Here is a 20,575-nt window from a genome sequence, read left to right on the forward strand (position 1 = left end):
ATTCCAACTCTTCGCCTTCTGTCCGCCAACCATTTCTCGATCCAAGTCAATACCTTGCCCCCAACCCCATGTGCCTTAATTTTGCACGCTAATCTCTTATGTGGGACCTTATCGAAAGCCTTTTGAAAGTCCAAATACACCACATCCACTGGTTCTCCCTTACCTATTTTACCAGTTACATCCTGAAAAAATTCCAGTAGATTAGTCAAGCATGATTTACCTTCAGTAAATCCATGTTGACTTTGTCCGATCCTGTCACTGCTTTTCAAGTGCATCTATTACATCTTTTATAATAGACTCTAGCATTTTCCCCACTGCCGATGTCAGGCTTACCGGTCTATAATTTCCCGCTTTTTCTCTACCACCTTTTTTGAATAGTGGGGTAACATCAGCTACCCTCCAATCCATGGGTACTGTTCCAGAGTCTATCGAGTTCTGGAAGATGACCAGCAATGCATCGACTATTTCTAGGGCCACTTCCTTAAGATGTAGATTATCAGGCCCTGGGGATTTATCGACCTTCAGTCCCATCAATTTTCCTAACACCATTTCTGTTGAGTCTGTGTTTTCAAATGTAGTTCTGCTGAATAACAGGACACAGACTACAGAAATAATTAAACAGGTCTTTAGTGATTGAGGGTCAGGGCTGAATTGGGATACACTTTGCTCCGCAGGATTTATATACCGGTGTGGTGACCACTGGTACTACAATGTACAGGAGCCATCAAAAAGTAGTCCATCACCTTAAGGTATCCTCTTAAGGTGGTACAGGTTACATACACTACAATTTCCCTACAAATACTGATCTCTTTCAGTTCCTCCCTTTCATCAGACCCTATGTTCCCCGGCAGCTCTGGGAGGTTATTTGTGTCCTCCTTTGTGAAGACAGAACCAAAGTATGTATTTAGTTGGTCTGCCATTTCTTTGTTTCCCATTATAAATTTCCCTGATTCTGACTGCAAGGGACCTACGCTTGACTTCACCAATCTTTTTCTCTTCACATATCTATAAAAGCTTTTACAGTCAGTTTTTATGTTCCGTGCTAGCTTACTCGCATATTCTATTTTCCCTTTCTTAATTAATCTCTTTGTCCTCCTTTGTTGAATCCTAAACTGCTCCCAATCCTCAGGATTGTTGCTTTTTCTGGCCAATTTATATGTCCTCCCCTTGGATCTTATGCTATCCCTAATTTCCCTCGTTAGCCATGGTTGAGTCACCTTTTTTGTTTTATTTTTATGCCAAACTGGGATGAACAAATTCTGTATCTCATCCATTCGGTCTTTGAATGTTTACCATTGCCTATCCACCGTCAACCCTCTGAGTGCCATCCCCCAATCAATCCTACCCAACTCACTCCTCAGGCCATCGTAGTTTCCTTTATTTAAATTGAGGACACTAGTCTCTGAGTCAACTACTTCATTCTCCATCCTAATGAAGAATTCGATCATATTATGATCGCTCTGACCCAAGGGGCCTCGTACAACAAGATTGCTAATTAATCCCTTCTCGTTACATAATACCCAGTCTAAGATTGCCCGATCTCTGGTTGGTTCCTCGACATATTGTTCCAGGAAACCATCCCGTAAACACTCCAGGAATTCCTCCTCCACAGTATTGTTACTAATTTGGTTGGCCCAATTTATATGTAGATTAAAGTCACCCATGATGACTGCTGTGCCCTTATTGCACGCTTCTCTAATTTCCCTTTTAATGCCACCCCCAACCTCCACCTTACTGTTTGGAGGTCTATAAACCACTCCCACTAATGTTTTTTTCCCCTTAGTATTTCTCAATTCTACCCATACAGATTCCACATCATCAGAGCTAATATCCTTCATTACAATTGTATTAATCAATGGGACTCTCTCTGACCTTTCTCCCCAGTCCATGTCCAGGACCAGTGTGTATCGGAGTCAATGAGACTCTCTCTGACCATTCTCCGCAGTCCATCTCCAGGACCACTGTGTATCTGAGTCAATGGGACTCTCTCTGACCTTTCTCCCCAGTCCATCTCCAGGACCAGTGTGGATCTGAGTCAATGGGACTCTCTCTGACCTTTCTCCCCAGTCCATCTCCAGGACCAGTGTGTATCTGAGTCAATTGGACTCTCTCTGACCTTTCTCCCCAGTCCATCTCCAGGACCAGTGTGTATCTGAGTCAATGGGACTTTCTCTTACCTTGCTCCCCAGTCGATCTCTGGAAGCTCTTTGAATCGGAAGGGTTCTCTCCGGTTGGTGCTCACAATCCGGTGGTGGTTCACCTACTGGTGTTCCTCAGTCTACAATCCCTGTTTACTTCGAGCTGAGCACCTTCCTCAATCACAGCATCATTCACCGGGAGATCTATTTGTGGCAGATCAGAAAATAAGAACAATATTGAAAGCGTGAAATAATGTAATGTAGACTTTTAATCTGCTTACTAATAATTGAATTTCAAGGCCGAGTATTAGTTTGATTTTGTCCCTTTCCTCAGATCCCCAGTTCGAGGGCTGTGTGCTTAGTTTGGAGATTTTCCTCACTGTAAATTTCCGGCCTGCTGAGACTCCCCCATTTTCACTGCTCTGGGCGGAAATGCGCCATTTTCTGTACGGAGTTACTAACCGGAGCAGTGACCCTGTGACCCTCCCTCGCTGTGATCTAAACTCGGGGCTGAGCAGCCGCTGTGGGGCCGGGTGCTGAATGGAGCCGAGTTCCCTCAGTCAGAGAGCGGGCCCTGTAACCCGGGCAACCAGCCTGTTTCTGACCCTCACTCACCGATCAACCCGCGCCACCCGGCACTGCGCCTGCGCGGAACAAGGGAGCGGCACTGCGCCTGCGCGGCACGGCAGCGGCGCGTGACTGCGCCTGCGCGGGGGAGAGAGAGAGAGAGAGAGAGAGAGAGGGAGAGAGAGAGAGAGAGAGAGCGAGAGAGAAAGGGAGCAGCACTGCGGCTGCGCGGGAGTGCGAAAAAGGGAGCGGCACTGCGCCTGCGCGGGAGAAAGAAAGAGAGCGGCACTGCGCCTGCGCGGAACAGCGATGTCGCACGAACGCATCACTATCGCTCCCACTGGTGGGAGAACTACATCGGAACATATCAGTGTTAATATGTTCCTATGTAGTCCTCCCAGCACTGGGAGCGATATTGATGCCTTCCTGCGACATCGCTCTTCCGCGCAGGCGCAGTGCCGCTCCCTTTCTCTACCGCGCAGGCGTGGTGCCGCATCCTTTGGCTCCCTCTCCCGCGCAGGCGCAGTGCCGCTCCTTGCACTTCCGCGCAGGCGCACTACCGCTCACTTACTCCCTCCCGCGCAGGCGCAGTGCCGCTTCCTTTGTCCCTCTGCTGCGCAGGCGCAGTGCAGCTCCAGTTTTCTCTCCCGCGCAGGCGCAGTGCTACTCCCGTTCTCTCTCCCACGCAGGCGCAGTGCCGCTCCGCTGCCGTCCCGCGCAGTGCCGGGCGGCGCGGGTTGATCGGTGAGTGAGGGTCAGAAACGGGCTGGTTGCCCGGGTTACAGGGCCCGCTCTGTGACTGAGGGAACTCGGCTCCATTGAGCACCCGGCCCGACAGCGGCTGCTCAGCCCCGAGTTTAGATCACAGCGAGGGAGGGTCACAGGGTCACCGCTCCGGTTAGTAAATCCGCACAGAAAATGGCGCATTTCCGCCCAGAGCAGTGAAAATGGGGGAGTCTCAGGAGGCCGGAAATTTACAGTGAGGAAAATTTCCAAACTAAGCAGACAGCCATCGAACTGGGGATCTGAGGAAAGGGACAAAATCAAACAAATACTCGGCCTTGAAATTCAATTGTTAGTAAGCAGATTAAAAGTCTACATTACATTATTTCACGCTTTCAATATTGTTCTTATTTTCTGATCTGCCACAAATAGATCTCCCGGTGAATGATGGTGTGATTGAGGAAGGTGCTCAGCTCGAAGTAAACAGGGATTGTAGACTGAGGAACAACAGCAGGTGAACCAGCACAGGATTGTGAGCACCAACCGGAGAGAACCCTTCCGATTCAAAGAGCTTCCAGAGATCGACTGGGGAAAAAGGTAAGAGAAAGTCCCATTGACTCAGATACACACTGGTCCTGGAGATGGACCGGGGAGAAAGGTCAGAGAGAGTCCCATTGACTCAGATACACACTGGTCCAGGAGATGGACTGGGGAGAAAGGGCAGAGAGAGTCCCATTGACTCAGATACACACTGGTCCTGGAGATGGACCGGGGAGAAAGCTCAGAGAGTCCAATTGACTCGGATACACACTGCACCTGGAGATGGACTGGGGAGAAAGGTCAGAGAGAGTCCCATTGACTCAGATACACACCGGTCCTGGAGATGGACTGGGGAGAAAGGTCAGAGAGAGTCCCATTGACTCAGATACACACTGGTCCTGGAGATGGACTGGGGAGAAAGGTCAGAGAGTCCCATTGACTCAGATACACACTGATCCTGGAGATTGAACCTCCCACACACATCCCTGACCCTCCCGCACTCACCCCTGACCCTCCCGCACTCACCCCCTGACCCTCCCGCACTCGCCCTGATGGGGCTCTTCTCAAGTAAACCAAACGGTGCAATAAAACACCCCCAGAATCAAGGCACTGCTCCTGACGAAGGTGTTCAGGCCCCAGGAACCAGTACAAGTGAGCAAAGTCAGGGTCAAGGCCGTGCTCCTGGGGAAGGTGATCAGGCCCCAGGAACCAGTACAAGTGAAGCGACTCCTTCTCCCGGAGATTTAGCAAACGTGAATACTCAAGTGTTGACCAAAAATCAGGTTAGTAATATTAATCAAGGAATCAATTTCTGCTATAAGGAGAGATGATTCCTTAGCAGGTTCCTCTAATGAGGCCATATGGGTAGAACTTAAAGACAAAAATGGGGAAAGCACTTTGCTGGGAGTGTACTATAGGCCCCCAAACAGTAAGGGGGAGATAGAGGAACAGATATGTAGGCAAATCTCAGAGAAGTGTAGAAATAAGAGGGTAATAATTGTTGGGGATTTCAACTTCCCCAATATTAACTGGGATAGTCAGAGTGTGAAAGGCTTAGAGGGTGTGGAATTCTTAAAGTGCATCCAGGAGAGCTTTTTCAGCCAACATGTAGAAAGTCCTACAAGAGAGGGGGCGGTTCTGGACCTAATTCGAGGGAATGTAGCAGGGCAAGTGGTCGAAGGGTTAGTAGGAGAGCATTTTGGTGACAGTGACCATAATTCAGTGAGATTTAAAGTAGTTATGGAAAAGGACAAAGATGGACTGGAAATAAAGGTTCTAAATTGGGGGAAGGCCGATTATAATATAAGGCAGGATCTGGCCAAAGTGGACTGGGATCAGCTACTTGTAGGAAAATCCACATCAGAGCAGTGAGAGTCTTTCAGAAAGGAAATAGAGAGAGTACAATGCCAACATGTTCCCGTAAAGGTAAAGGGTGGGACCAACAAGCCCAGGGAACCCTGGATGTCAAGGGACATACAAGAATGGTTTAGGAAAAAAAGGGAGGCTTTTGGCAGATACAAAGGACTAAAAACAGTGGAAGGCCTAGAGGAGCATAGAAAGTGCAGGGGTGTACTTAAAAAAGTAATTAGGAGAACGAAGAGGGGTCATGAAAAAACACTGGCAGGCAAAATAAAGGAAAATCCCAAGGTGTTTTATTAGTATATTAAGGGCAAGAGGATAACCAGGGAAAGAGTAGAGCCCATTAGGGAGCAAAGTGGCAATCTGTGTGTAGAGCCAGAAGATGTAGGTGAGGTTTTAAATTAATATTTTGCATCTGTGTTCACTATGGAGAAGGACGATGCAGGCATAGAAATCAGGCAGGGGGATTGTGATATACTTGAACAAATTAGCATTGAGAGGGAGGAGGTACTAGTGGTTTTAGCGGGCTTAAAAGTGGATAAACCCCCAGGCCCAGACGAGATGTATCCCAGCCTGCTCTGTGAGGCAAGGGAGGAGATTGCAGGGGCTCTGACACAAATTTTCAGAACCTCTCTGGCCACAGGGGAGGTGGCAGAGGACTGGAGAACAGCTAACGTAGTACCATTATTCAAGAAGTGTAGTAGTAGGGATAAACCAGGGAATTACAGGCCAGTGAGCCGAACATCAGTGGTAGGGAAATTATTGGAAAAAATTCTGAGGGACAGAATTAGTCTCCACTTGGAGAGGCAAGGATTAATCAAGGATAGTCAGCATGGCTTTGTCAGCGGGGAGATCATGTCTGTAAAGTCTGTGTGTTCTAGTTGTAATTAATAACACACAGGGTACAAGATTAAAGTTGAACAGGTCTTTACTGGTTGGAGTTCAGGACTATCTGAAATACAATCTTACTACACAGTGCTTATATACCGGTGGTCACCACCGGTACTACGTATACAGCAGCCAGAGAAAGTAGTACATCTCTTAAGGGGGAACAGGTTACATACACCACAATCCTCCCTTTGTAGCTTAATAGTCATATCCCCATTTAACATAACATCATAACATATATACATATATATAACTTCAGGTATAAACAGTTCAAAGGTTCAGTCTCTCAGGAGGCCTTCAGATTCGGTCTAGATAACGCCTTTCAGTGGTCTCTGATTCTTGTTGCTGAGGTGACTCTGCTTGTTGGTTTCCTATGTATTGGACGTCATCATCAGGTACAGTCCTTGCCGAGGTAGATGCTTCAGGTTCATTAACATCTTCCACAGTTGTCTCTGTCGCAACCATGGGTTCGACCCTTGCTCTTGATTCTACCAGTTGATCCGCATGACGCCTTATCACATTGTTACCAATATCTACTGTGTACATCAGAGGTCCTTGTCTGGCCCGAATTGTTCCGGGCTGCCATTTTTCGTTTCCATAGCCCCTTGCCAACACTGGTTGTCCTACTTCGAAACTTCGAGTGGACTTGTTATTAATATACCGGAACTGTTTGTTTTCCACTTCCCTCCGCACATTTGGTTTTAACAAGTCCAACCTGGACCGCAACCTCCTGTTATAAAACATCATGGCAGGACTTTGGTTAGTCACTGCATGAGCGGCGTTTCGATACGCCATTAGGAAATTGTCCACCTTGTGCTGTAGCGGAATCTGGTCATCGTTCATGGCCTTTATTGCCTTTTTGAATGTTTGGACAAATCTCTCGGCCAACCCGTTTGTCGCCGGATGATATGGGGCAGAGGTATAATGTTTCACCCCATTCTTCTTTAAGAATTTTTGGAATTCTTCCGACACGAACTGTGGTCCGTTGTCCAAACAGATCTGTTCTGGCAATCCGCTCCTTGCGAATATTGTTCTTAACACCGCAATTGTCTTTTCTGAAGTAGTGGTATTCATCTTGATCACTTCTGGCCATTTGGAATGTGCGTCCACCGCAATTAGGAACATGGAGTCCATGAATGGACCAGCAAAGTCAATATGTACGCGTTGTCATGGGGCTGAAGGCCATTCCCATGGGTGTAGTGGTGCGATCGGAGGTGCATTTTGCACTTTTTGGCACCCAGCGCAGCTTTTCGTCAACTCCTCTATCTGTTGGTCAATACCCGGCCACCATACATAAGCCCTAGCAAGACTTTTCATCTTAACTCCCCCCAGATGACCTTCATGCAGTTCTTTTAGAACTCTTTCCCTTATCTTGGGAAGAATAATCACTCTTGTCCCATACATCAAAGTACCATGGCAGACGGACAGCTGGTCTCGCCTTGCCGAGAATGCCGGTAACAGAGGATCACCACGTGTTGGCCATCCTTTCACTGTCACCTCGTAGACTCTGGACAGTGTCGGGTCATTCCTGGTTTCTCTTTCAATACTTGCATTGGTGACTGGTAAACACTCGATGATGGTCGAATGAAATAACTCAACAGGGTCAACTTTCGTCGTTTCTTCTTCAGGTAGTGGCAGGCACGACAGCCCATCAGCATTGCCATGCTGCTTCGTACCTTTGAATTCTATTTGGTATTGATGTGCCCCTAGGAAAAGGGACCATCTCTGGAGACGCTGTGCTGTCATCACTGAAACACCCTTCTTAGGGTTAAAAATGGATACCAACGGCTGATGGTCTGTCAGAAGTGTGAATTTTTGGCCCTGCAGGTAATGATTAAACTTCTTCACTCCCCATACAAGGCTGAGAGCCTCCCTATCGATCTGCACATAGTTGCGCTCAGCGGAGGTCAATGATCTGGATGCAAACGCGACTGGCCTTTCCGTGCCATTTGGCAACTTGTGTGAGAGTACTGCCCCAATACCATATGGAGAAGCATCACAAGCCAACCGAATAGGCAGTGTCGGGTTGAAGTGAGCCAACACTTCCTCTGAGGTGATCAATTCTTTGCTTTTGCGAAATGCCTTCCTACAGTTTTCGCTCCATTCCCATGGTACCCCCTTCTGTAAAAGAGCGTTTAGCGGGTGCAGTACTGTGGATAGATTTGGTAGAAATTTATGGTAATAGTTAATCAATCCTAGAAACGACCTCAACTGAGAGACATTATCCGGAGCGGGAGCCTTTACAACTGCCTCTATCTTGTCAGGAGACTTATGAAGCCCCTCCCGGTCAATGACATGACCACAGTACGAGATCCGCTTCTGGAAGAACTCACATTTCTGCCGATTAACTCTAAGTCCACACTCTTTCAGCCTGTTGAGCACCAGTTCCAAGTTTGCGAGGTGTTCTTCATCACAATCACCTGTAATCAGAGTATCGTCCAGGTAACATTGTGTGCCTGGAATTCCCTGTAATACCTGCTCCATGGCCCTCTGCCAAATTGCTGGAGCCGATGCCACTCCAAAAACCAGTCTATTGTACCGGTACAAACCTCGATGCGTGTTGATCGTGAGGTATTGGCGTGACTCTTCTTCAACCTCCATCTGCAAGTACGCCTGCGCCAGGTCTATCTTGGTGAAGTGTTTCCCGCCAGACAACGAAGCAAAAATATCCTCAATCCGCGGAAGCGGATACTGCACCGTGTGAAGCACCGGATTAATGGTGATTTTGAAATCTCCACAGATGCGAACCTTCCCTGGTTCTCCTGGCTTGTTGCTCGAAGGACGTTTCATAACGGGAACAATGAGCATAGCCCACTCACTCCAATCTACCTTAGACAGTACACCTGAATGTTCTAGCGCTTCCAGTTCCGCTTCTACAGTAGGTCGTATTGCATAGGGTACCGGTCTGGATTTAAAACATTTTGGTTGTGCATGTTCATCAATCTTGATGTTTGCCGTAATTCCTCTCAGTGTTCCCAGTCCCTGCTGGAACACCTCTTTAGCATCATCCAATATTCTGGACAATCTTTTAGGTTTGACATCTGTTTCCCCGGAATCTACCGTTAGTGCCTTCAAGGAGTGCCAGTCCATATACATTTTCCTAATCCACTCCCGTCCCAGTAGTGGTGGACCTCCTTCAGGTAGCACATATAAGTCCATTACTTGGCTTTCTTCGCCCTTGTGGACCACTTTTACCTCTATCTTTCCGACGGGGTACACTCTTTGCCCCGTGTATGTTTTCAATATAATCTCCGTATCCCATAGGGGAATATGTTGGAATAACCTTTTGTAATCTTTCTTATTTATGACCGTCAATGCCGATCCAGTGTCCAATTCCATCTTTACTTGGACTCCTGCTATCTGAAGGGTGACCCAAATTGTCTGGAGAGCTGCATCCTTACCAACGTTGTGTACTCTTAAGCTACCCAGTTCATTACTGCTAGCGTCTGAATCTGACTTCTGTTCGGTCGAACTGTTCTTTGTCACCTTGTGTACCTTTATGTATTTTCCTTGCGATGACTTTTTGTTGCTGGTCTTCTTTCCTGACCGGCATACTTTAGCTATGTGGCCAAGCCTGCCACATGTTCTGCATTCTTGGTTTTTAAACCAACACTGGTTCTGATCATGCGTTGTCTTTCCGCAACGATAACATTTTACAGTACTCAAACCCAATTTATTTGTACTGAGTTCCGGTGACCATAGCTGCATTACTGCCGTGCCTCTCGCTGCGGCTTCGTGTGCTGCTGCCATAGTGACCGCTTTCTCAAGCGTCAGCTCATTCTCCTCGAGCAATCGCTTTTGTGTATCTTCTTTTAATAAACCACACACAAATTTATCTCGTAGCGCCTCTGTCAATCTCATTCCGAATTGACAGTACTTTGCTAGCTTACGCAATTCCATTAAATATTCAGCATTGCTTTCATCCTTCAGCTGCCTTCTGCTGTAAAATTTAAATCGTTCCGCTAGCATCAGCGGCGTGGGGTTTAGGTGATTTTTCAGGACAGTAACAATCTCCTCGAACGTCTTATCCGCCGGTTCATCTGGTGAACAAGGTGTTTCAATTGCCCGCATGTCTTCGCACCCATTAAGTTTAATAATGTTAGTGCTTTCTCTGCATCTGGGATTTTATTTGCTTTACAATAATTTTGTATGCGTTCTACATACATAGCCCAATCTTCGATGTCGCTATGAAAGGTGTTAATGTTCCCATGTTTAGGCATCGTTGCAATTTAATTTATTTTTATTTTTATCCAAGATGGCGGCTTCCGCGCTCTTGTCTTCGTCCTCCGCCTACAAAATGGTGGTTTTCCCGTGCTTGGCAGTCTTCACCCTTCCCCCGACGCTGTCTCCGCTTCACCGCGGCTCTCGCACCTTCAGTTGCCCCCAGACGCTGCGCCTTTTTAGCCCGAATGCGGCCCGGCCCTTATCACCAGCCACGATCGATGCCCCCGCGCTGCGCCTTTCGGCCCGAATGCGGCCCGGCCCTTATCTCCGGTCGCGATCGATCTCACCGCCCTTATTCCTCCGTCTTCCCTCCCCATCTGTACAGCCAATGCGGCCAATTTTCTGGTCGCGTCGCTGCCCGGCTTACCCACTACCGAGGTAGAAAGAAGATAGCTGACAGCCGCTGATGGAGGCTTCGAGTTCAGGATGTCTTCTGCACTCTGGTTTCTCGATGTCTGCCGCGCGACGTGTCTTCCAGCAGGGTGATGAGGGTGGAAACCTCTCTTCGACGTCCGTTCTGTGGACGAAGCCGCCGTGGATATAACTGCCGCAGGGTAAGAATCTGACTCGTCGCCACTGTAAAGTCTGTGTGTTCTAGTTGTAATTAATAACACACAGGGTACAAGATTAAAGTTCAACAGGCCTTTACTGGTTGGAGGTCAGGACTATCTGAAATACAATCTTACTACACAGTGCTTATATACCGGTGGTCACCACCGGTACTACGTATACAGCAGCCAGAGAAAGTAGTACATCTCTTAAGGTGGAACAGGCTTAAGTTCTCTTAAGGGGGAACAGGTTACATACACCGCAATGTCTAACCAATTTGATTGAATTTTTCAATGGGGATGACTAGGTGTGTGGATGAGGGCAGTCCAGTTGATGCAGTCTACATGGACTTCAGTAAGGCTTTTGACAAAGCCCCACATGGGAGACTGGTCAAGAAGGTAAGAGCCCATGGGATCCAGGGCAATTTGGCACATTGGATCCAAAATTGGCTTAGTGGCAGGAGGTAGAGGGTGATGGTCAAAGGTTGTTTTTGTGACTGGAAGCCTGTGTCCAGTGGTGTACCACAGGGTCTGGGTCCTTTGCTGTTTGTAGTGTACATCAATGATTTAGATATGAATGTAGGAGGTATGATCAGTAAGTTCGCAGATGACACGAAAATTGGTGGAGTGGCGAGGAGGGAAGCCTCAGGCTGCAGGAGAATATAGACGGGTTGGTTAGATGGGCAGCACAGTGGCAAATGGAATTTAACCCTGAAAAGTGTGAGGTGATGCATTTTGGGAGGACTAACAAGGGAATACACAATGAATGGTAGAACCCTAGGAAGGACAGAGGATCAGAGGGACTTTGGTGTGCATGTACATAGATCACTAAGGGCAGCAGGACAGCTAGATAAGGTGGTTAAGAAGGCATATGGGATACTTGCCTTCATTAGCCGAGGCATAGAATATAAGAGCAGGGAGGTTATGATGGAGCTGTACAAAACGCTAGTTAGGCCACAGCTGGAATACTGTGTGCAGTTCTGGTTGCCACACTATAGGAAGGATGTGATTGCATTGGAGAGGGTGCAGAGGAGATTCACCAGGGTGTTACCTGGGCTGGAGCGCTTCAGCTATGAAGAGAGACTGGACAGGCTGGGGTTGTTTTCCTTAGAGCAGAGAAGGCTGAAGGGGGACCTGATTGAGGTGTACAAAATTATGAGGGGCATAGATAGGATAGATAGAAAGGAACTTTTCCCCTTAGTAGAGGGGTCAATAACCAGGGGGCATAGTTTCAAGGTAAGGGGCAGGAGGTTTAGAGGGGATTTGAGGAAAAGCTTTTTCACCCAGAGGGTGGTTGGAATCTGGAACTCACTGCCTGAAAGGGTGGTAGAGGCAGGAACCCTCCCAACATTCAGGAAGCATTTAGATGAGCACTTGAAATGCCCTTGCATACAAGGCTACGGACCAAGTGCTGGAAAATGGGATTAGAATAGACAGGGCTTGATGGCTGGCGCAGACACGATGGGCCGAAGGGCCGCTTTCTGTGCTGTATAAATCTATGACTCTATGGTAGCACTCTTGCCTCTGAGGCATAAGGATCTGGGTTCAAGTCCCACTCCAGAGACTTGAGCACAAAAATTCAGGCTGACACTCCAGTGCAGTACTGAGGCACTGTCAGAGGTGGCGTCTTTCGGATGAGACATTAAACTGAGGCCCTGTCTGCTCTCTCAGGTGGATGTAAAAGATCCCATGACACTATTTTGAGAAAGAAAGACTTGCATTTATATAGTGCTTTCATGACCAGCAGACGTCTTGAAGTGCTTTACAGCCAATGAAGTACTTTTGAGGTGTAGTCACTGTTGTAATGTGGGAAAGAGCAGGGGAAATATCCCAGGTGTCCTAGCCAATGTTTATCCCTCAATCAATGTAACAAAAGGATAATAGCACAATACTGCGGAAGCTGGAAATCTGAAATAACAACAGGAAATGCTGGAAACACTCAGCAGGCCAGGCAACATCCATAGAGGGAGAAACAGAGTTAACAAAAAGATAGATTATCTGGTCATCATCACATTGCTGTTTGTGGGAGCTTGCTGTGCGCTGTTTGACTGCCACATTTCCTACATGACAACAGTGACTACACTTCAAAAGTACTTCATTGGCTGTAAAGCGCTTTGGGACGTCCGGTGGTGGTGAAAGGCGCTATAGAAATGCAAGTCTTTCTTTCTTCACTGGTCTCACCAGCGACCTCTTCTGGCTGATGGTTGATTGACAGACGATAGTCCGCGCATGCGCAGAGGGAGCGGCGGTTTGGACCGAGTCCGGCACAGCGACCTCTCCCGATCACCAAGGGCAACAACCGCGCATGCCCAGAGAAGACCAACCCCCCTCCCCCACTCAGAGCTGCGCCTGCGCACTCAGATCCTGCCGGCCAGAGTCGGCGTGGGCCATTCCGGGGAAAGGCCTTGGTGTCGGGTCCAGAGTCGCGATCGGTGGCGCAAAGTGAGTTTTCTCCGCTCCGATTGGGTGGAGAATCGCGCGGGGTGGTGGGGGAGGGGTGGATCGGGAGAGAATAAAGAGAAACAGAAAAACCTGAGAGTCCGCGAGGCCCCGGACCGAGCGGCGTCAGTTGGACGGAGCACGTGCGCTCCTCGGGGACACGTGACCTGGGCCCAGGGCCTGATTGACGGGAGCTTCCGACCAATAGGGAGCGAGCGGGGCAGATCCTCCAACCAATCGGGGAGCCCGAGGGGCGGGACTAGCGCCGGCTGATTGTCTGATCCACAGGGCAGCGAGTTTCTCCAGTCCCTTGTTCAGGGCCCGGGGCCAGGGGAGGCGCTGGGCCTTTATTCCCCTCATTGGACACAAGGCTCTTTGGCTCACAACACACTGGCTCAGGTTTTAATAGAGACTTTTTAAATTCATCAATGAAAGCAAATGAACCTCGTGCTTCTGTGGAACAAACTTTCTAATATTTTATAGAATCAGAGAATGGTTACAGCACAGAAGGAGGCCATTCAGCCCGTCGAGCCCATGCCAGCTCTCTGCAAGACCACTTCAGCTAGTCCCACTCCCCGCCCTTTCCCCGTAACCCTGCAAATTTCTTTACTTCAGGTACTTATCCAATTCCCTTTTGAAAGCTGTGATTGAATCTGCCTCCACCTCCCTCTCAGGCAGTACATTCCAGATCCTAACCACTCACTGAGTAAAGTTTTTCCTCATGTCGCATTTGGTTCTTCTGCCAATCACCTTAAATCTGTGTCCTCTGGTTCTCGACCCTTCCGCCAATGGGAACAGTTTCTCTCTCTCTCCTCTGTCCTGACCCCTCGTGATTTTGAACAACTCTATCAAACCTCCTCTCAACCTCTCTGCTCTAAGGAGAACAACCCCAGCTTCTCCAGTCTATCCACGTAACTGAAGTCCCTCATCCCTGGAACCATTCTTGTAAATCTTTTCTGCACCCTCTCTGAGGCCTTCACAACCTTCATAAAGTGTGGGGCCCAGAATTCGACACAATACTCCAGTTGAGGCCGAACCAGTGTTTTATAAAGGTTCATCATAACCTCCTTGCTTTTGGACTCTATGCCTCTATTTATTAAGCCCAGGATCCCATATGCTTTTTTTGCCACTTTCTCAACCTGCCCTGCCACCTTCCACGATTTGTGCACACATACCCCCAGGTCTCTCTGTTCATGCACACATTTTAGAATTGTACCCTTTAGTTTATATTGCCTCACTTGGTTCTTCCTACCAAAATGTATCACTTCGCACTTTTCTGCGTTAAATTTCATCTGCCACGTGTCCGCCCATTCCACCAGCCTGTCCATGTCTTCTTGAAATCTATCACTATCCTCCTCACTGGTCACTTTACTTCCAAGTTTTGTGTCATCTGCAAATTTTGAAATTGTGCGCTGTACACCCAAGTCTAAGTCATTAATATATATCAAGTAAAGCAGTGGTCCTGGTACCGACCCCTGGGGAACACCACTGTATACCTTCTTCCAGTCCGAAAAACAACCGTTCACCACTGCTCTCTGTTTTCTGTCACTTTGCCAATTTCGTATCCATGCTGCCACTGTCCCTTTTATTCCATGGGCTTCAACTTTGCTGGCAAGTCTATAATGTGGCACTTGTCGAACGCCTTTTGGAAATCCATGTACACCACGTTAACCACATTGCCCTCATCAACCCTCTCTGTTACCTCATCAAAAACTCAATCAGAATCAGGGCGGCTGGGCCTGGTGGACGTGCGGCCAGGGCCCCGGCACCAGGAAACCCAGGGTGCAGCGCCTCTCCCATCCGAGCCGCCGCTTCCCGGTTTCTTCAGCTGTTTCCACCGAGTCCAACTCTGGACAAAGGACAGGAGCCAGGCTCCCAGAATGGCCCGCGGCCCTGGGGAGCATGCGCACTCTCAGCGGGGAAATCGGCGTGTTGCATAGAGCGGTTTCTGGGGCGCGGGGAATTGTGGGTGCTGCGGCCGCCATTAGTCAGCGGCTGTGGGGAAGAGTTTTATTACAGGCTGACGGAAGGTAGGTCCCTGGCTGCCTGTGTAGGTCTTTTTGTTGCTTCATTGTTGAGGATGTAACTAGTATATAAAATAGATAAGGGAGAACCAGTGGATGTTGTGTATTTGGACTTTCAGAAGGCTTTCGATAAGGTCCCGCATAAGAGATTAGTGTGTAAAGTTAAGGCACCTGGGATTGGGGGCAAGGTATTGACTTGGATAGAGAACTGGTTGGCAGACAGAAAGCAAAGAGTTGGAATAAATGGGTCTTTTTCCGAGTGGCAGGCAGTGACTAGTGGCGTACCGCAGGGATTGGTCCTTGGACCCCAGCTATTCACAATATATACAGGTAGACTATCCTTTATCCGAAAACCTCGGGACCAGCCGTGTTTCGGTTTTCGGAAAATTTTGGATTTCAGAAGGTATTTTATAAGACTGGGAAATTTGTCGGGGCGGGGGTCGGCGAGGGTCGGTGTCAGCGGGGGGGTGGGGGGTGGGGGTCGGCGGGGTGGTCAGCGGGGGTCGGGGTTGGCGGGGGGGTCGGGGGTGGGGGTCGGCGGCGGGGGTCGGGGTCGTGCGCACGACTTATGCTGAACGAAAAAACTTTCGGTTTTTAGAGGTTTTCGGTTTTCGGAAGTTCGGATAAAGGATAGTCTACCTGTATTAATGATCTAGACAAGGGAACTAGATGTAATATCTACAAATTTGCAGACGACACAAAGCTGGGTGGGCGTGTGTGCTGTGAGGAGGATGCCGAGAAACTACAGGATGATTTGGACAGGTTGGGTGATTGGGCAGAAGCATGGCAGATGCAGTATAACGTGGATAAATGTGAGGTTATCCACGTTGGTGGCAAACACAGGAACGCAGATTATTATCTGAATGGCAATAGATTGGGAGAAGGGGAAGTGCAATGAGACCTGGGTGTCCTTGTGCACCAGTCGCTGAAGGTAAGCATGCAGGTGCAGCAGGCGGTTAAGAAGGCAAATGGTATGTTGGCCTTCGTAGCGAGAGGGTTTGAGTACAGGAACAAGGATGGCTTGCTGCAGTTGTACAGGGCCTTGGTGAGACCACATCTTGAGTATTGTGTGCAGTTTTGGTCGCCTTATCTGAGGAAGGATGTTCTTGCCGTGGAAAGAGTTCAACGAAGATTCACCAGGCTGATACCTGGGATGGCAGGAATGACGTATGAGGAGAGATTGGGACGATTGGGCTTGTACTCACTGGAGTTTACAAGAATGAGAGGGGATCTCATTGAAACTGATAAAATTCTGACAGGACTGGACAGACTAGATGCAGGAAGGATGTTCCTGATGGTCGGGGAGTCCAGAACCAGGGGTCGCAGTCTAAGGATACGGGGTAAGCCATTTAGGACAGAAATTAGGAGGAATTTCTTCACCCAGAGAGTGGTGAACTTGTGGAATTCTCTACCACAGAAGGCAGTAGAGGCCAATACATTAAATATATATTCAAGAAGGAATTGGATATATTTCTTAAATCTAAAGGGATCAAGGGATATGGGGAGAAAGCAGGGACCGGGTACTGAATTTGGATGATCAGCATTGAGTGGCGGAGCAGGCTTGAGGGGCCGAATAGCCTACTCCTGCTCCTATCTTCTGTGTTTCTATGTTTATATGTTTCTATGTTTCAGTTTGAGCTGGAGTGGAGATGGAGGAGAAGCTGCTGGGTTTAACCCCCAGTACTTCTGAGCCCAGGAGGACCCAACAATTTCCAATGTGAGACTGTCAAGGGAGGTGGATTCTAGGGGAGATTAGGTTGTTACACAGACACTGTCCGTACAATGTAAAAGAGTATTCTTTTAGGAACAAGTATTTCTGTACAGGCTTTTAATCCAGTTTACATCTATAGATTTGTTTTAATTCATTCTTTGGATGTGGGCGTCATTTGCAAGAGCAGCAAATATTGCCAATCCCCAGTTTCCCGTTGAGAAGGGGGTGGTGAGTCGCCTTCTTGAACTACTGCAGTCCGTGTGGTGAAGGTATTCCCACAATGTTGTTCGGTAAGGAGTTCCAGGATTATGACCCAGCAATGATGAATATATGTGAGTCAGGATGATGTGTGACTTGGAGGGGAACTTGGATGTGATGGTGCTCCCATACAACAGCTGCCCTTGTCCTTCTAGGTGGTGGAGGTTGCGGGTTTTGGAGGTTCTATCAAAGTTCTGGTCGAGTTGCAGATGTATAAAGTTCCTTTCCTTCACCCCCTCCCCTTCCCACTCCCACCTCTCCCTCTCCCTCTCTCTCTCTCTCTCTCTCTCTCCTCCCATAGAGGCCAGAGTTGTGTGTAGGCCCAGACCAGGTGGCGGATTCCCTTCCCGAAGGACATCAGTGAACCAGTTGGGTTTTTATGACAATCCGGCAGCTTTCATGGTCACTTTTTTCTAGTGCCGGCCCCACAATTGACCAGATTCATTCAGCTGAATTTCACAACCTCCCTTTGTTTTCCTGTGGGTTGTCTCTCACGCTCCCTGTTTTATGTTAATTTTACAGGGCAATGGAAGGGGAGGATTTACAGACGGTAAGCTCAAACCAAACATCACTTCAAGATCTGACAGTCACTCGACTCGCCGGATCTGAATCTCACCGGCCTCTGAACATGGAAGCAAAAAGCACCATTCACAGCGGGGAGAAACCGTACACGTGTTCTGTGTGTGGACAAGGCTTCAGCCAACCCTTTGGCCTAGCGAGACACAAGCGTATTCACACTGGGGAGAGGCCATTCACCTGCTCTGAGTGTGGGAAGGGATTCACTCAGTCATTCAGCCTGCTGAGACACCAGCGAGTTCACACTGGGGAGAGGCCATTCACCTGCTCTGAGTGTGGGAAGGGATTCACTCAGTCATCCAGCCTGCTGACACACCAGCGAGTTCACACTGGGGAGAGGCCATTCACCTGCTCTGAGTGTGGGAAGGGATTCACTCAGTCATCTGACCTTCTGACACACCAGCGTGTTCACACACGGGAGAGACCGTTCACCTGCTTTGAGTGTGGGAAGGGATTCACTAATTCATCCAGCCTGCTGAATCACCAACGAGTTCACACTGGAGAGAGGCCGTTCACCTGCTCCGAGTGTGGGAAGGGATTCACTCAGTCATCCCACCTACTGAGACACCAGCGTATTCACACCGGGGAGAGGCCGTTCACCTGCTTTGAGTGTGGGAATGGATTCACTCAGTCATCCAACCTGCTGACACACCAGCGAGTTCACACGTGACTGCAGGGGTTGGATTCTGCTGTTATTGCTGCTGTTAATCACATCCAGGACTGAACCATGTTCATTCTGACAGTTGGGGTTTGTTTCTGCTGATGTTATTAACCCCTATAACTGGGCTGGAGTTTAATATTCTGGATAGATGTCAAATAAACCAGTTTTGTTTGAAACACATTATTGTAGATTTTCTTCTTTCCCACCTGAGTGTTTAGCATCACCTGGCTGGAGCTCAGAAAGGACAATCTGGGGGAGGATGGTACGGCGGGAACAGAACTCCAGCCTGGACACAGTCCTTCAGGGCCACACTGAGAGGGGCAAACGGCATTTTGGTTTTTCTTGTCTCTCTTCACTGACAGCAAAGTTGCCGTGCGGGTTAATCTCGAGGCGTGTGAGAAACGTGTCCCAGCTACTCTCAGCCATGGTTCAGAGCTCCTAGGCATGGAACAGAATGCTCCTTTAGGAATGTACCCCAGTGCTTTTATTTTAATGGCCTTATTAACCTGTGTTGCTACTTTTAGTGATTTGTGTATCTGTATCCCTGGATCCCTCTGTTCCTCCAGCCCATTTAGACTCTTAGGGGGAAATTCGGTGATCCCCTCTTTGGGTCGCTAACGTCACTGGGGCTAATTTTAGCGCCCTGAAAAGGTTAGCGCCCCTGTGCATTAAATTCAGTGGCAGCGCCCCAGGCAGGAGGCAAGGTGCTACTGGAAGCGCTCCCCTCCCTCTTGAGGCGCTAACAGTGAATTTCACGGCGCTTCATGTCACAGCGCCATGCCCGTCAGCACATAGCACCATGCCATAGCAGACCTCCCTCCCTGATTAAAGGGGAGGGGCGCAGCACTGCGCACACCTGGGCCCTGCTGGACCACCGGGGAGTGGGGTGTCGGATCAAGAGGAGCGCCGGGCTGTGCGATTGTGGCCGACACCCCGAAGAAGAAAGGGGAAGGGGGCAGGTGCTGGCATTCAGCCAAAATAAAAAGTTGCCGCACGACACCTGCCCTTTAAGTGGCATCGCCGCGGCTGCAGAAACGACCCCTGACCCTGTCGGACATATCACCCGGTGATAGGTCAGGGGTCGTAGCCCAAGGTTGCAGCCGGGGTGCTGCGCTTGGCGATGATGTCATTGCCGGCGGTGCAGTGCCGCGGGGAGCTACCGACTACCTACGCCGCTAACCTCCTGCTGAATATCGCGGGAGGCACAAAGCAACCCAATTTCACCCCCTTGTCCAAGTAGTGAGTGGCCTCCTTATTCTTCCCACCAAAACACACAACCTCACACTGACCTACAGTGAAATTCATTAACACCACCTCACACTGATCTACAGTGACATTCATTAACACACCACCTCACACTGATCTATTGTGACATTCATTAACACACCACCTCACACTGATCTATAGTGAAATTCATTAACACACCACCTCACACTGATCTATAGTGAAATTCATTAACACAGCCCCTCACACTGATCTACAGTGAAATTCATTTGCCAATTACACACCCATTCTGAAATTTATTAATGTCTTCTTGCATTTTGCCTTCCTCAGTATTAACTCTACCTCCCAATTTGGTGTTATCGACAAACTTTGAAATTGTTCTTCTGATTCACACGTCCAAATCGTTTATGTAAATGGTGAACAATAGTGATCCCAGCGCCGATCCCTGTGGAACACCACTTCCCACCTTTTGCCAGTCTGAGTAGCTATTCTTAACCCCTACTTTCTCTTTTCTGTTTTGTGACCAGCTTGCTCCATAACAGTATGTAAGATCGACAAGATGACCAAGGTCAGGCTGTGTGGAGGGAAGGGCCAGGCAGCAGAATGGATGGAAAGCTGGCTACGAAGCAGAAATCAGAGGGTTGGAGTTAAGGGAAGTTTGTAGCGATCTTTCCATCCATTCTGCTGCCTGGCCC

The 20,575-nt window shown here is 48.7% G+C and overlaps 2 protein-coding genes and 1 pseudogene across 2 annotated transcripts in view; 1 reads left to right on the forward strand and 2 right to left on the reverse strand.

The window, feature by feature from the left end:
- The window catches only part of LOC147091918 (uncharacterized), a 52,502-nt gene extending 49,916 nt beyond the window's left edge, over positions 1-2,586 (reverse strand). Inside the window, exons 1-2 of the mRNA XM_085976463.1 lie at positions 2,420-2,586; positions 2,178-2,342 (exon numbers count right to left, since the gene is read on the reverse strand). The gene's annotated coding sequence lies outside the window, so the exon portion shown is untranslated. The remainder of the gene's footprint in view (positions 1-2,177; positions 2,343-2,419) is intronic.
- Positions 1-18,834, forward strand: part of LOC147091917 (uncharacterized) — a 73,451-nt pseudogene extending 54,617 nt beyond the window's left edge.
- The window catches only part of LOC147091915 (uncharacterized), a 290,506-nt gene that overhangs the window by 185,860 nt on the left and 84,071 nt on the right, over positions 1-20,575 (reverse strand). The gene's annotated exons all lie outside the window — the stretch shown is intronic.

The sequence above is a fragment of the Somniosus microcephalus genome, unplaced genomic scaffold (genome assembly GCF_052327205.1).
Source record: "Somniosus microcephalus isolate GS21.2 unplaced genomic scaffold, FLI_Smic_1.0 unresolved_chr3, whole genome shotgun sequence".
Lineage (NCBI taxonomy): Eukaryota > Metazoa > Chordata > Chondrichthyes > Squaliformes > Somniosidae > Somniosus > Somniosus microcephalus.